A 13864-nucleotide genomic window follows, 5' to 3' on the forward strand; every position below is an offset into this window, starting at 1 on the left:
CTGCTGAAGCAGGAGATCCTATACCATTTCAGATAAGTGACTGCTTTGGAGAATAGCTTGACTCCCTCTTCTTTGTGGCAACCCCTGAGATATTGGAAGACTGCTATCCTGTCTCCCCTGGTCCTTCTTTCTATTAAACTAGACATACCCAGTTCCTGCAACCGTTCTTCCTATGTTTTAGCCTCCAGTCCCCTAATCCTCTTTGTTGCTCTTCTCTGCGGTCTTTCTAGAGTATCCACATCTTTTTTACATCATGGTGACCAAAACTGAATGCCGTATTCCAAGTGTGGCCTTACCAAGGCATCATAAAGTGGTATTAACACTTCGCGTGATCTTGATTCTGTCCCTCTGTTGATGCAGCCTAGAACTGTGTTGGCTTTTTTGGCAGCTGCTGCACACGGCTGGCTCCTATTTAAATGGTTGTCCTCTAGGACTCCAAGATCCCTCTCACAGTTACTACTATTGAGCAAGGTACCACCTATATTACCCCTGTGCATTCGGTTTTTCTTGCCTTAATTTTTTCACCGTTGAATTTCAAGTGTTGGAAGTTCCTGGTAATTAAGAAAAGTTTTTTGTGTGTTGAAGTATTTGTGTGCAAGTTCAAACCCACAATTCACATCGTAAGGAAGAAAAGTGGCAATCGATCAGTCAGGGCAAAATCCTGTTTGGACTGGCAAAGAATGGGTGATGGGCGTTTTCGCCCCCTGCGTGGGCTTGCGTGTAATCCTTGAATTACTGCTTTCATAAAAGGATTTGCCTCCAGCTCTCTTCCAGCTAGCAAGGCTTCTCCCAGCAGTGGGCCAGACTCCCAGATCGATTGGGTCCATGGAGCGAAATCTCTTCCTCGACCATTATAAATATTGCTGCTGTGTGCACTCGCTTAATGGAGATATTTATTAAGGATGGGTGGCAGAGACAATCATGGGGACACGTCGTTTTGAACGTTCCCTGTGCTTTCTGCAAGATGCAGAAGCGGGGAGGTGGGCACCAAGAGATTTTTGCTTTTGTGGATCGGAACAGTGGTGGGATTCAAATAATTTAACAATCGGTTCTCTGCCCTAATGACCAGTTAGGTGGCCAGGGAGTGTGACTGGCAGCACTCGGCCTCCACCCCCCTGGGAGCCAAAACGGGATCTGTGTGGACTCCTGGAAGGGGCGAGGCCAGCCAGCAATTTAACAACTGGTTCGCCCGAACTGACCCGAACCAGCTGAATCCCACCACTGGATCAGACCGAAGCCCAGGAGAGACCGACAGGGACCCCTTTGATCACGGCCACCAGCCCTGAACGTGGTTCTTTCTTTGCTGATGTAGCCTTCTCTGCGCATAGTGGGTTTCCAAGAGAAATAGAAGCAAGAATTTTAATGTGTTTTTAAAAAATATTTATTATGCTGTTAGCTGTCGAGATGTTTGAAACAAGATGGGCAGCAAATAAATTTCGTTAATAAAAATAGTAAGTAATAAAACAAGAATGACAAGAACAAAATAATGTTTGATAGAATTTAGTAAAGTGATCTATGCTGGACTTTGGTAGCAGGAGAAAGTTTTATAATTAACTAGGGGACTTTCGGTGTAAACTTGGGGTCCTGAGTTTGGGTTTTAAGATGCTGCCCTTTCGGCATCCCTTGATAGGAACTCACATTTAATACAGGTAGTCCTTGACTTACGACCCCAGTTCATAAGCGAGACAGTTGTTAAGTGAGTTCTGTTAAGTGAATCACTCCAGTTGTTAAGTGAGCAAGTCGGTGGTTAAGGCTTGCTTGTCGGAAAGTCACAAAAGGCGATCACATAACCCCGGGACACTGCAACCGTCATAAATACGAACCGGTTGCCAAGCATCTGAATCAGAAGTGGGTTGGGTGAAGTGGTAGTGGTATTTTGGCCTTGGTCGTCTGAACCGGCAGCAACCCAGGCTGGCCATGCCCACAAACTGGTTTCCTGGTCGGCAATGCCTTTGCCAGCATGTTTTTTACTATTTTTTTTCATGTTCTGCGCATGAACAGAACAATTTAAAGTTAACTGTGCAAACGCACACGCAGAACGCGGAAAGAATGCAAAGCGAAACGGCAGCAATGCCGGCAACAACCCCCACCCCTGATTTGAATTTAAAAGACTAACAGAGTTGGAAGGGACCTTGGAGGTCTTCTAGTCAAACCCCCTGCTTACGCAGGAAACCCCACTTTCGAAGAATGGTTAACCAATCTCTTGGATAAACTTCCAGTGATGGAGCACCCACAAATTCTGAAGACAGGTCGTTCCACTGGTTAATTGTCCTCACTGTCAGGAAATTTCTCCTCCATTCTAAGTTGCTTCTCTCCTTGATTAGTTTCCACCCATTGCTTCTTGTCCTGCCCTCAGCTGCTTTGGGGAATAGCTTGACTCCCTCTTCTTTGTGGCAACCCCTGAGATATTGGAAGACTGCTATCATGTCTCCCCTGGTCCTTCTTTTCATTAAACTAGTCATCCCCAGTTGCTGCAACCGTTCTTCGTATGTGATAACAGAATAACAAACTTGGAACGGACCCTGAAGGTCTTCTAGTCCAACCCCCTGCTCAAGCAGAAGACCTTATACCATTTTAGACAAATGATGCTCCAATCTCTTGTTAAAACCCTTCAGTGTTGAAGCATTCACAGCTTCTGGAGGCAAGCTGTTCCACTGATTCATTGTCCTCACTGTCAGGAAGTTTCTCCTTAATTCCGAGTTGCTTCTCTCCTTGATAAGTTTCCACCCATTGTTTCTTGTTCTACCCTCATGTTCTTTGGAGAATAGCTTGACTCCCTCTTCTTTGTGGCAACCCCTTGAGATATTGGAAGACTGCTATCATGTCTCTCCTAGTCCTTCTTTCTATTAAACTAAACATACCCAGTTCCTGCAACCGTTCTTCATATGTTTTATTTTCATCACATGGCCATGAGGCCGCTGCAATGTGAAAAACAGCCATCAATTCCTTTTTTCCAGCGCTGTTGTAACTTTGGTCACTAAACAAACTGCTGTAAGCCGAGGATGAGCTGTATTTGGTCTTGTCTGAGGCTCGATTGTGTCCGAGCGGGAAGGTAAAATTGCCACCGCCTTTGTTGTTTAGGGAACTGGACACGTTCATCCTGATATTTTATGCAGCTGGCTCTCCACGGTGCATTTTCCTCGTTCTCTGCCTTTTATCCAATTTGTTCTAAACAAGAGAGACCCTAATTGAAATGGCTTCGGAGATGGGCTGTCCCTTAAAATCTGCCCCGCAGCAAAGGAAATGTGATTATTTTGCTTAAACTTGGCAATAAATACTTTAAAAACACAGGTTGCTATTTCAAAGGGGTCGGCTTTATTGCTAATATAGAATAAACCATGAATTCTTATGTGACATTTAAAAAAAAAAATCTGTTGTCCTGGCATTGCGCGAAATACTTTTGAAATATCTTCATAGCAATTCAATTCTGAAGAATCGCAGGCCGCAGACGGAGAAAATAACGCCAAAATGGCAGAAAGCGTCGCGGCTTTTAAACAGTGACAGACACAGGTACCCTAGTCCTCGATGTACGACCCCAATTGTGCCCAAAGTTTCTGTTGCTAAGCGAGACAGTTGTTAAGTGAGTTTTGCCCTATTTTACGACTTTCTCGCCAGAGTAGTTAAGTGGATCGCTGCAGTTTTTCAGTTAGTAACGCGGTCGTTGGGTGAATCTGGCTTCCCCACTGACTTTGTGTCCGGCCTGCAGCCCTCTTTTCCTTTGGATCTTTGGCCTGCCACACTTTCGATTCTTCTGCTATGCATTATCTATGGTGGGAAAATGGGAGGGGGGATTGCACGGAGCTAGATGATACGTAGCCATAACAACATTCTTTCTGGAAAGCCAAGGTCATCCTTTGTCTCTGCACCTGACCGGAACTGGATGGGTGGAAGCTGCCAGCGTGGCAGTGGGAGATTGGACCATGTGACACTTCGCTTGTCAGAAGGTGGCAAAAGGGGTTCACATGATGCCAGGACTCTGAGATCGTCATAAATACAAGTCAGTTGCCAACTATCTGAATGTAGATCACGAGACCATGGAGATGCTGCAACGGTTCTAAGTGTGAAAAATGGTTGTAAGTGTGAAAAACAGTCTTAAGTCATTTTTTTCAGTGCCACGTTAATTTTGAACGGTCACAAAACGAGCTATTGTAACTTGAGAACCTCCCATGCTTTGCAGCAAAATATATATTTTGGGGGTGAGGTCTCGATCGGGAATAGTAATCCGGGGGAATAGATAAATTATAAATCAATTGTTCATAATTAATGACGAGAGAGAAAGTCCCTTGTTTCTAACGCAGCAGAGTGTTGAAGAGGCTGGGCAAGGCTACAGGTTTTCAGGTTAGTAGGATGACTCTCCCACAAGGGATAACATTTGGGGAGTTATGGGGAGGAACGAGTAGTACAAGTTAGAAAATGGTCAAGATCCATCCCGGGCCGTGGAAGGGGAGGGGGTGGGTAATAATCTGGAATAAATCCACCAATATTGACTTTTTAAAATCTGGATTCAAAAAATTGTATTGTGACCGAGTTTATCAATGGTTTTTTTTTTTATTTAAATCGATTAATCCCTTCAACTCCAGTGGATTTTTGTTGAAAAAACTTGGTGGCTATAGGACAGAGGCAGGGGGGAAAAATGCTACCGGTTCAGAGCGGTTCATCCGAACTGGTTGTAAAAATAATGCTACCGTTTTGGTTGAGCCATTTTTTCCAACAATCAGCTGTATATAAGCTAGAAAGCGGGATTTCCTGATTTCTAGCTAATGTAAATCACAATGGATTCCCCCCCCCCTTGCTGCTCGTTTACCTTTTCAGGAACACTCTGCACATGCACGGAAGGCCCTGTGCATGCACCAGGGGTGGGTTTCAACCGGTTCGCAGCGGTCCCCGTGAACCGGTTGGTCGGCGAACCCGGAAGTAAGTAACTTCCGGGAACGGCGAAGGGCCCACCCGCGCTCCTTACCGATCTTTGAAGGCTTCTGCGCTTCCACGCAGGCGCATGGCACATACAGCGCCTGCGTGATTCTCCGCGAGCAGCTGGATGGCACATACAGCGCCTGCGTGAGTCTCCGCGAGCAGCTGGAGCATCGCGCAGGCGCTAAGACGCATGCGTGAACTGCGCGCGTGCACGAGGACGCCGCCGGCCCCGTTCCAACCAAACCGGTTGGAACGGGATTAGCAACCCACCCCTGGCATGCACGAATGCGCACTTGCACTCACATTGCTACTGAACCGGTAGCAAAGGTAACTGGACATCACCCCTGGACAGAGGTCTCCAAATTTGCCAACGTTTTAAGACTTGGGGACTTTAACTCCCAGAATTCCCCAGCTGGCTGGGTGATTCTGGGAGTTGAAATCCTCAAGTCTTAAACGTTGTCAAATTTGGAGACCTCTTGCTATAAGAGAATACAACCACTTTTGGAGCACTAATTGTTGAAAAACCAGCAACCAATGTTACTTTTTTTCCCTATAGCCTCTCCTCTTTTTTTTCCCCCCTTCCAATTTTCCTTTCTCCCCGTTCCATCTTTTTCCCCCCTTTTAATTTCTCTTTTTTGGGGATATTTTATCTTCGTTTGAAATTCAATAAAGTTCTATTTAAAAAAAACAAAACATAGAAGGACTAAAATGAAGGCTTTTCTCCCGGGGGAGGAATTAAGAAGAATCCCTAAAGGTCCCCCGTTCATAAATGATCTTGACTTAAGACAAAAAGGAAAAAATTAAAAAATTAGCGATAGCTCCTGTTAATATTCCCTATTAATGTGGCCCCGTCCTTTGATCCTTCAAAGACTATGGAAGCTTCCTCTCTCCTTATTCTTGGGGAATAGAGTTGAGGTGGATAAGGTTTTCTCCTGCACCCCCCCCTCCAAATGTCCTTGACTTTGGTGTTGGATTAAAACCCATCGGATATTTAAAAAAAAAATCCCTCATTTTCAGGGCCTCCACATTTTTTAAACAAACGCACCAGCTCTTTTGTGTGCCAAATGGCTCTCGCTCTTTACCCTGTAAATTGCTTTAATGGAATTGGAGGATTTAGTGTCCGCAGCCTGGAAATGCATGTGGATCGAACCGTCCGAGGGCACCTGCATTTCCGTGACATTACTGCCCTTCGCTAAGCCCCGCTGGAATCCGCGCGGAAGTCCATTCGGCACGCGGAATTAGCCCCGCTGATTCGGCACTAAATTCCCCGCGAGCATCTGCAGCCGAAACCCATGGCCGCCGAAGGCAAGCGTTCCCGGGCGCTCGGAGCCTCATAAAAAGCCTTTCCGAAAAGTTTTCCAGGGTGGCGGTTTCGGGGTCTTTCCAGCGGAGCGCAAACAGGACCCTGCTCGGGCCCACCGGCGAGTGATGCTCCCTCGTAGGGTTTTTTATTACCTGTTAAACAGCACCAGCAGCTCTCGAGCATCATCGTCATAAACCTCTGGCATAAGCAGAAGGGTGGGTTTCCCCCCCCCCCCCCATTTTCCAAAGCGGAATTAAATGCTCCTCCTTGAACAAAAGGAGCAAGCCAACTTTGCGAGCGATATAAAATTAACCTCTGACTGCGCCTCTCCCCGGGAACAGCTTGCGGGCTAATCACCCCTCTCTAATCCTTGGCTTGGCTTTCGCGCCGAAATTGGCTACTCTCTAATAGAGTCATCCCGCCTCTCTTTCTTTCCTCCCAGCACCTGGGATTTGAGTTAGCCGTGGGGAGGGAGGGGGGTGGGAGAAGAAACCGGGATGCGCACTGTCGAGCCAAGCAGCAGCGTGGCACAAACGCCGTTCAGATGTCACTGATAGACCCCCAAGCGCCAATAAAAGGGGATTTTTGCCGGGAGGGTTTGGAGGCGTGACGTGCTGCGCTGGCTTTATTGACCAGCACGGGGACAACTGCTTGGGAACACCAGAGGCCTCGCTCTTCCAGAAACCCTCTTCCTTTCTCCCGGAGCTTCGGTGTGGAGAAAGAAGGGGGACGCCCCGAAGGTGATTTCTCCCCTCTCCAAAAAAGGGAGATTTTCTTGGGTTTTTGAAAGGAAAATAAACCAAGAAAGTTCAGGTGCCTTTTTTTTAGAAAAAGCGCCTTGAATAGAATAGAATACAATAGCGGAGTTGGAAGGGACCTTGGAGGTCTTCTAGTCCAACCCCCTGCTTAGGCAGGAAACCCTATACCGTTTCAGACAAATGGCTATCCAACATCTTCTTAAAGGCTTCCAGCGTTGGGGCATTCACAACTTCTGGAGGACAAGCGTCACCTAGATGATGGAGAATCTCCATGGACCAAGTGGGAGGTCAGCATTTTGGGTCCCCTCTCCTGTCCCTTATGGCTTGCTGTCTTCCCTTGGGTCCTGAAAGAAGTGCCAGCTAATGCCACGGGGGCTTGTTCAAGAGGCAACTGGGCTTTCTGGTTTTTCTTTGAAGACGTTTCTCTTCTCATCCAAGAAGCTTCTTCAGCTCCGACTGGATGGTGAGGAATGGAAGGATTGATACTCCTTGCAGGCAGCTGGTCATTTGCATCCTTTGAGAGGGTCTTTTGAGGCCACTTGGACGTTTACCTGTATCCTCAGGGTCACCTGAGTAGTGCAAAGGGGTGTGGAGTCTTCTTGGAACTGCTGAAATGACTTTGTGTTTTGTTTTTTTTATTTTTCCATCATAATATAAACTAGCCATTTCCATAAAAAACAAATCAGGCTAATCGAAGTTTCATTTTTTTCCTTCCACCTCAAGCACAAAGTCCAGAAGTGGTTTCCAAGTAGAAAGAAAACTACTACTTTTCTTGGGTCAAAACGGTCAGTTCTAGCCATTTTGCCAACTTGCATCAGCTTCTGTAGCCAGGAAATTTTCACCGTTTAAGCCAATTTGATTTGCAACATGGCGGTGTCCCCCGCAATCCCGTGTTGCTGCCTGCCGATTTCCCTCAAGGAAAGTCAATGGGGAAGCCAGCGGGAAGTCGGAAGCCTCTTCCCCCTCCCATGGTTTTTTCCGCACACTTCAAAAAAGGGACGCGCCCTGCCCTTCTTTTGATCAGCCCCCAAGATTGGGAGGGCAGTCCAGCCCCGGGGGCAGATTCAAGGCCCTCACCCGAGACCGCTTGCTTGCGAGGAGTATAAAAACAATTCATTTTTGCATTTCATGTTGTTTACCGCTGGGATACGCCCGCCGACGAACAGCGCTAGACGCCCGTTTAATAAATGAAAGCATCGCAGTGGTTTCTTCCCTATTAGCCCCTTTTAAAAGTAAAAAGGGGGAAATCTTTTTGAAAACAGAGCAATGCTCTGGAAGAATGAAAGAGAGGATGATTCCTGGATAGGCTCTCTGGGCTGCTTTGCGTCGCAATGGAAAAAACGTCGTAAGATTTCCTGCGTGTTTAGCCGTGAATTTGACTTTTCAGACGTCGCTTCTTCTTAGACTGTTTGTTAAGGAAGGAATCCTTCTCCGACCAGCAAAGTTAAAGGGGAAGCCACCTACGGGGATTCACTTAACAACCATGGCAAGAAAAATCATAAAACGGGCTGGACTAGAAGACCTCCGTGGTCCCTTCCAACTCTGTCATTCTGCATTCTAGTCTGCGTTTTCTTCCCTCCCATCCTCTTGCATCCAGGAGACTCGGGCTGGGGGCTCATGGGGAGGGGGGCTGCTGGATCTCCCGAGGAGGGACTTGGCCATCCGAGTAAGAACCCACCGAGAGGAAATAAGCGCCGTGTTTGGAGCCACCAATCTGCTCCACCAGCTGCGCCTGGGTATGGCTCTCCGGTGACTGTGGGGATAATGAGGTATGGCAGCGTCTGGGGTGGGGGGTGGGGACGCAGCCAAAGAGCTGGAGAGCATCCTAATGATGCGCTTTGCTGGACTGTGCAGTGCCTGCTTGTCATTGGGGAGAACTGAGAAATGCGCCCGGAGACACTTTTCAATGTTTGGAAAAGATGCGCGATCTCTCTCTCTCTCTCTCTCTCTCCCTCCCCCGCCCCACATGGAGATGAAGCTGGAGGTCAGAGTTCACTGGAATTGGGCAGTCAGTTTGGTCGGTCTGTCTGTCTGTCTGTCTGTCTATCTATCTATCTATCTATCTATCTATCTATCTATCTATCTATCTATCTATCTAGATCTGTATCTATCTATCTATCTATCTATCTATCTATCTATCTATCTATCTATCTATCTATCTATCTAGATCTGTCTGTCCTATCTATCTATCTATCTATCTATCTATCTACCTACCTACCTACCTACCTACCTACCTACCTACCTACCTACCTCCATCTCTCTCTCTCCATCCATATCGATCTATCTATCTAGATCTATCTATCTATCTATCTATCTATCTATCTATCTATCTATCTATCTATCTATCTATCTAGATCTATCTATCTATCTAGATCTATCTATCTATCTAGATCTATCTATCTATCTATGTATCTCTATCTATCCATCCATCCATCCATCCATCCATCCATCCATCCATCCATCCATCCATCCATCCATCCATCCATCCATCTATACAATAATACAATACAATAGCAAAGTTGGAAGGGACCTCGGAGGTCTTCTAGTCCAACCCCCTGCCTAGGCAGGAAACCCTATACCGTTCCAGACAAATGGCTATCCAACATCTTCTTAAAGGCTTCCAGTGTCGGGGCAAACACAGCTTCTGGAGGCATCTATCTATCTCTTTCTCTCTCCCTCCCTCCCCTGGGGATTGACCCAAAATTACCCATTTATCTTTCATGCCTAAGGCAGAACTGCCCGTCTCCTGGCGATTGGCCCAAAGTCCCCATTGAAGAGAGGTTTTCCTTGGTCTTCCAGGAAGAAGCTCCCGTTCTCTTTTCTCCCCTGTCCTTCCCTGCCCCTGTCTGTTTATATCGCCTCCCCTTTAGGGCCACGGGGGCTCTTTCCCAAACTCCCCACGAAGGCTTCCCGTCCTTTGCTGGCCCCCTCTGCCTCCCCTCTCGGGCGGGGGTCTTCCGGAATCGCCAAGGCAGCCCGGGAGCAAAAGAAGTCCCAGACTCAGCAATGTGCCCGAGCCTCTCCTGGTCCGTGCGAGCCCCCCGAACGAGCCTCGGGCTGATAAATGATGCTCATATCCCATTCAGATATGATGCCAGCAGTTTCTTTGCGGTCTGCCTTCCATTGCGGTAGTAAAGTTTTTAATTAGGAAAGCTAATGAGATCGATTAGTCATTAGGCCTGACCTCTGGATCTCGGGCGAGGAGGCGCATGGTGTGCGCCGGGCTGATAACGGGGACGCCGGGGCATTGTTCGTAATAAAAGCGCGGAGCGTTTGAGTTGAGTGAAACGTGCCACGGGGAATACATCACGGCCGAGTGGGGTACGGGGGTGGGGGGGCAAAGAGGGAGGAACATCGCAACCCCTGGGAGCCTGTAATGAAGGGAATTAAAGCAACATCCTATCTAAATAACATGATTAAGCTACACAAAAGCACTCAGCCAGGAAGGGAGAAGAGAGATCGGAGCGCCGTCACACCTTCCGTGCCAGGCGCTGCACCGCAACCTCGGTTGATGCAGGTTCTCCGTCGGAAGGGCGGCGGGGGGGGGCAGGAGAGAGAGGATGGGGGCGATGGAGTCTCTGAGTCGTAGTGACTTACGGTCATTCTCGTTTAGTGGCCATTCAGAGTTACAACAGCCCTGAAATAAGGCTCTTTTTCTTTTCTTTTTTCCAATCAATTTTTTATTTTTTATCATCTTTCTTTTTTATTTTATTTATTTATTTATTTTTTATTTTTTTTCAAAACAAACACAACACATAAAATCTTCCTTTTTTACATACTGTAGAAAGTGTATCAGTTGGTTTCAAAAGACTTTTGTGCATTTCTTCCGCCGCCATCAAGCATAATTCATATTAACTCAAGTGTTTTAACTCAGATATATTTATACATGTTACCATCATTATACCTCCATTTAACTACAATTGTTTAATTGTTATCCCTCCTTCCTTCCCTCCTTCCTTCCTTCCCTCCTTTCTTTTCTCCTTCTCTCCTTCGTTTCCCCCTTCCTTTCCTCCTTCCTTCCCCCCTTCCTTCTCTCCTACATTCCCTCCTTCCTTCCTTCCTTCCTTCTCTCCTTCTCTCCTTCCTTCCCTCCTTCCTTTATCATCTTTCTACCTATCAATGCGTGGACGGTGGAGGTAACTGGGTAACATACATTTCAGTAGACATAAACATTATTGTCTTATTATTCCTAAATATTACATTTCATTTCCGTTGTTCCATATTATTTATACACGTCTTTTATTATCGCCCTTCCTTTCTGAACCATCTTTCTGTCCTTTTGCATATCTTAACATATTAATATATAATTAGTATTTCCCCCCACTATTTTCTATCCTTATTTTAACTTTCCCCCCCCCCTCTTTTGCATCACTATAATATTCAAAGACGTGTTTTCCGCCTGTTTTGTTGTTCATTTTTCCAGAGTTAAATCAACCTTCCATCTTTCGTTCTTCCATTTTACAATATCTCCCTATACAGTTTTAGTATCAATCACGATCATTGATACATTTAGGGCAGTGTTTCTCAACCTTGGCAACTTGAAGATGTCCGGACTTCAACTCCCAGAATTCCCCAGCCAGCATTCGCGAACGCTGGCTGGGGAATTCTGGGAGTTGAAGTCCGGACATCTTCAAGTTGCCAAGGTTGAGAAACACTGATTTAGGGTATTTCTATTCATGTTCTTTGCAGTTCCTCAATCCATCTAATTCTACTATTGATACACATGTTTAGATTAATATATATTTATATATTGATTTCCCTAATCGCCCATTAAGTTCTAACCTTCCACTGTTATTCATATTTTTATACATATTTATTAGTACACATTCAAAGTCTATTCTTCCCCTTTGGAAAAAAGGCTGTTTTTCACACTTTCAACCGTAGCAGCAGCAGCAGCATCCCTGTGGTCAGGTGATCGAAATTGTGGACAGGTGGAAACTGGCATGTACTTAGGTCGGTTTCAGTGCCCCGGCTTCATGTCGTTGCCCTTTGCCACCGTCTGACAAGCAAAGTCAATAGGGAAGCCAGGATTCATTTAATGCCGTGTCACTAAGTTAACAACTGCAGGGAATCACTTAACGAGTTCCCGGATTTCTTTTCTATATTTCTTTACTTTTCCTTCCCCCTCTTCTTTGTTTTCCACTACTTTTGGTTTTTTCTTCTTTGTATTTTGGAAAAAAAAAAAACAATAAAAGCATCTATGAGCCAAGGTGGCGCAGTGGTTAAATGCAGCACTGCAGGCCACTTCAGCTGACTGCAGTTCTGCAGTTCGGCTGTTCAAATCTCACCGGCTCAGGGTTGACTCAGCCTTCCATCCTTCCGAGGTGGGTGAAATGAGGACCCGGATTGTTGTTGGGGGCGATATGCTGACTCTGTAAACCGCTTAGAGAGGGCTGAAAGCCCTATGCAGTGGTATATAAGTCTAACTGCTATTGCTATCTATTGGAACAAGTGCCCGAATTTTGATCACGAGGCCAGGGGCATGTGGCAGTGGGGTGAAGAATGGCTGTAAGTCTCAGTCATCAAACTACAAATCGGGGGGGGGGAGAGATTGTCTTAACACCTGCGTTGCTGACTTAACAGTCGCAGGGACTCACTTAACAACTCTGGCCAAAAGAGTTGTAACATGGGGTAAAATCTCCCTTTAACGACTTGCCTCCAGAAGTTGTGAATGCTCCAACACTGGACGTTTTTAAGAAGAGGCTGGACAGCCCCTTGTCTGAAATGCTACAGGCCAGTGGTGATGGTGGACCTATGGCGCGCATGCTGAGGGCACATGAGCCATCGCCCCAGGCCAGCTCCACCACGCATACCTGCGCGCCTCCCCCCCCAGCCAGCTGATTTTTAGGTCTCTGCTGCGCATGCATGGGGGTGCAAGGCACATGGGGGAGACGCACTCGCATGTGCGCTGGGGGGTGCGGGGCGCACATGGGGGAGGTCATGAGCGCATGCACGTGGGGGGAGGAGGGTCCTTTCCAACTCAGTTCTTCCCTTAACTTCCTGTGGTGCCACCCCTGATAAGTTTCCCCTTATTTTGTGCCCTTCGAAATAGTCGCCCAGCAGGAACAGGGCTTTAATGCAATTTAGGTGCATGATGTGGGTTTTTTTTAATGTGTTCTTTCTCTGTTTTTAACTCTTCACTTTTTAAAATTTATTTTTTGTAAGCCGCCCGGAGTCCTTTGGAATTGGGTGGCCTATAAATTCATTAAATCAAATCAAATCAAATCAAACTTGCCTTCGCCAAGGCTGGGTGAAGAAATTCAGGAGAAAAGGGGGGAAAAAGGAAATAAATATACAGCTCTCTTTCCCCCTCCCTCCCTTTTCCACCTTGCAATAATTGCAGGGGAGGGAGAGCCATCTTTTCAAATCAGCCCTAAAACTGGCAGAGTGAAGTCTCCGTGTGGCACATCAGCGTTAATTATCTGGGCAGTTATAGCGGCAAGTTATAAAAGTCGGGCAATTAGATGCATTCCTTAAAGCTGGGGAGGGGGAGGGGGAAATGACCACCTAGCCAGACCAGAAAGGAAGCATATTGAACAATTTAGCCGTTAATTGCTAGGAGTGTTCAGGGGATGGGGAAGGAGAGGAACAGGGGTGTGTATCACCTTGCAAAATATTGTTATTAAATGATGAAATGCACAAATATGTTTGGGAGCCCGGACACCTCTCCGATAAAGGGGTTCTTTCTAAATGGATGTGGGAGCGCAGGCCATCAGAGAGGCTTTCTGGGTATTTCTCAACCTTGGCAACCGTTAACTTGTGGAAACTTCAACTCCCAGAATCCCCCCAAACCAGGACCCAGGGTTCTCCAAAGAGTAGCCAGCGGCTGAAGAAAGAAACGAGGATGGTGCCCCTTTGTCTGCCACCCCGATTTCTCAAGCCGACGTCT

The 13864-nt window shown here is 46.6% G+C and overlaps 1 protein-coding gene across 1 annotated transcript in view; it reads left to right on the forward strand.

The window, feature by feature from the left end:
• ZC3H3 (zinc finger CCCH-type containing 3) overlaps positions 1-13864 on the forward strand; it is a 154603-nt gene that overhangs the window by 62118 nt on the left and 78621 nt on the right. The gene's annotated exons all lie outside the window — the stretch shown is intronic.

This window comes from Thamnophis elegans, chromosome 8 (assembly GCF_009769535.1).
Source record: "Thamnophis elegans isolate rThaEle1 chromosome 8, rThaEle1.pri, whole genome shotgun sequence".
Lineage (NCBI taxonomy): Eukaryota > Metazoa > Chordata > Lepidosauria > Squamata > Colubridae > Thamnophis > Thamnophis elegans.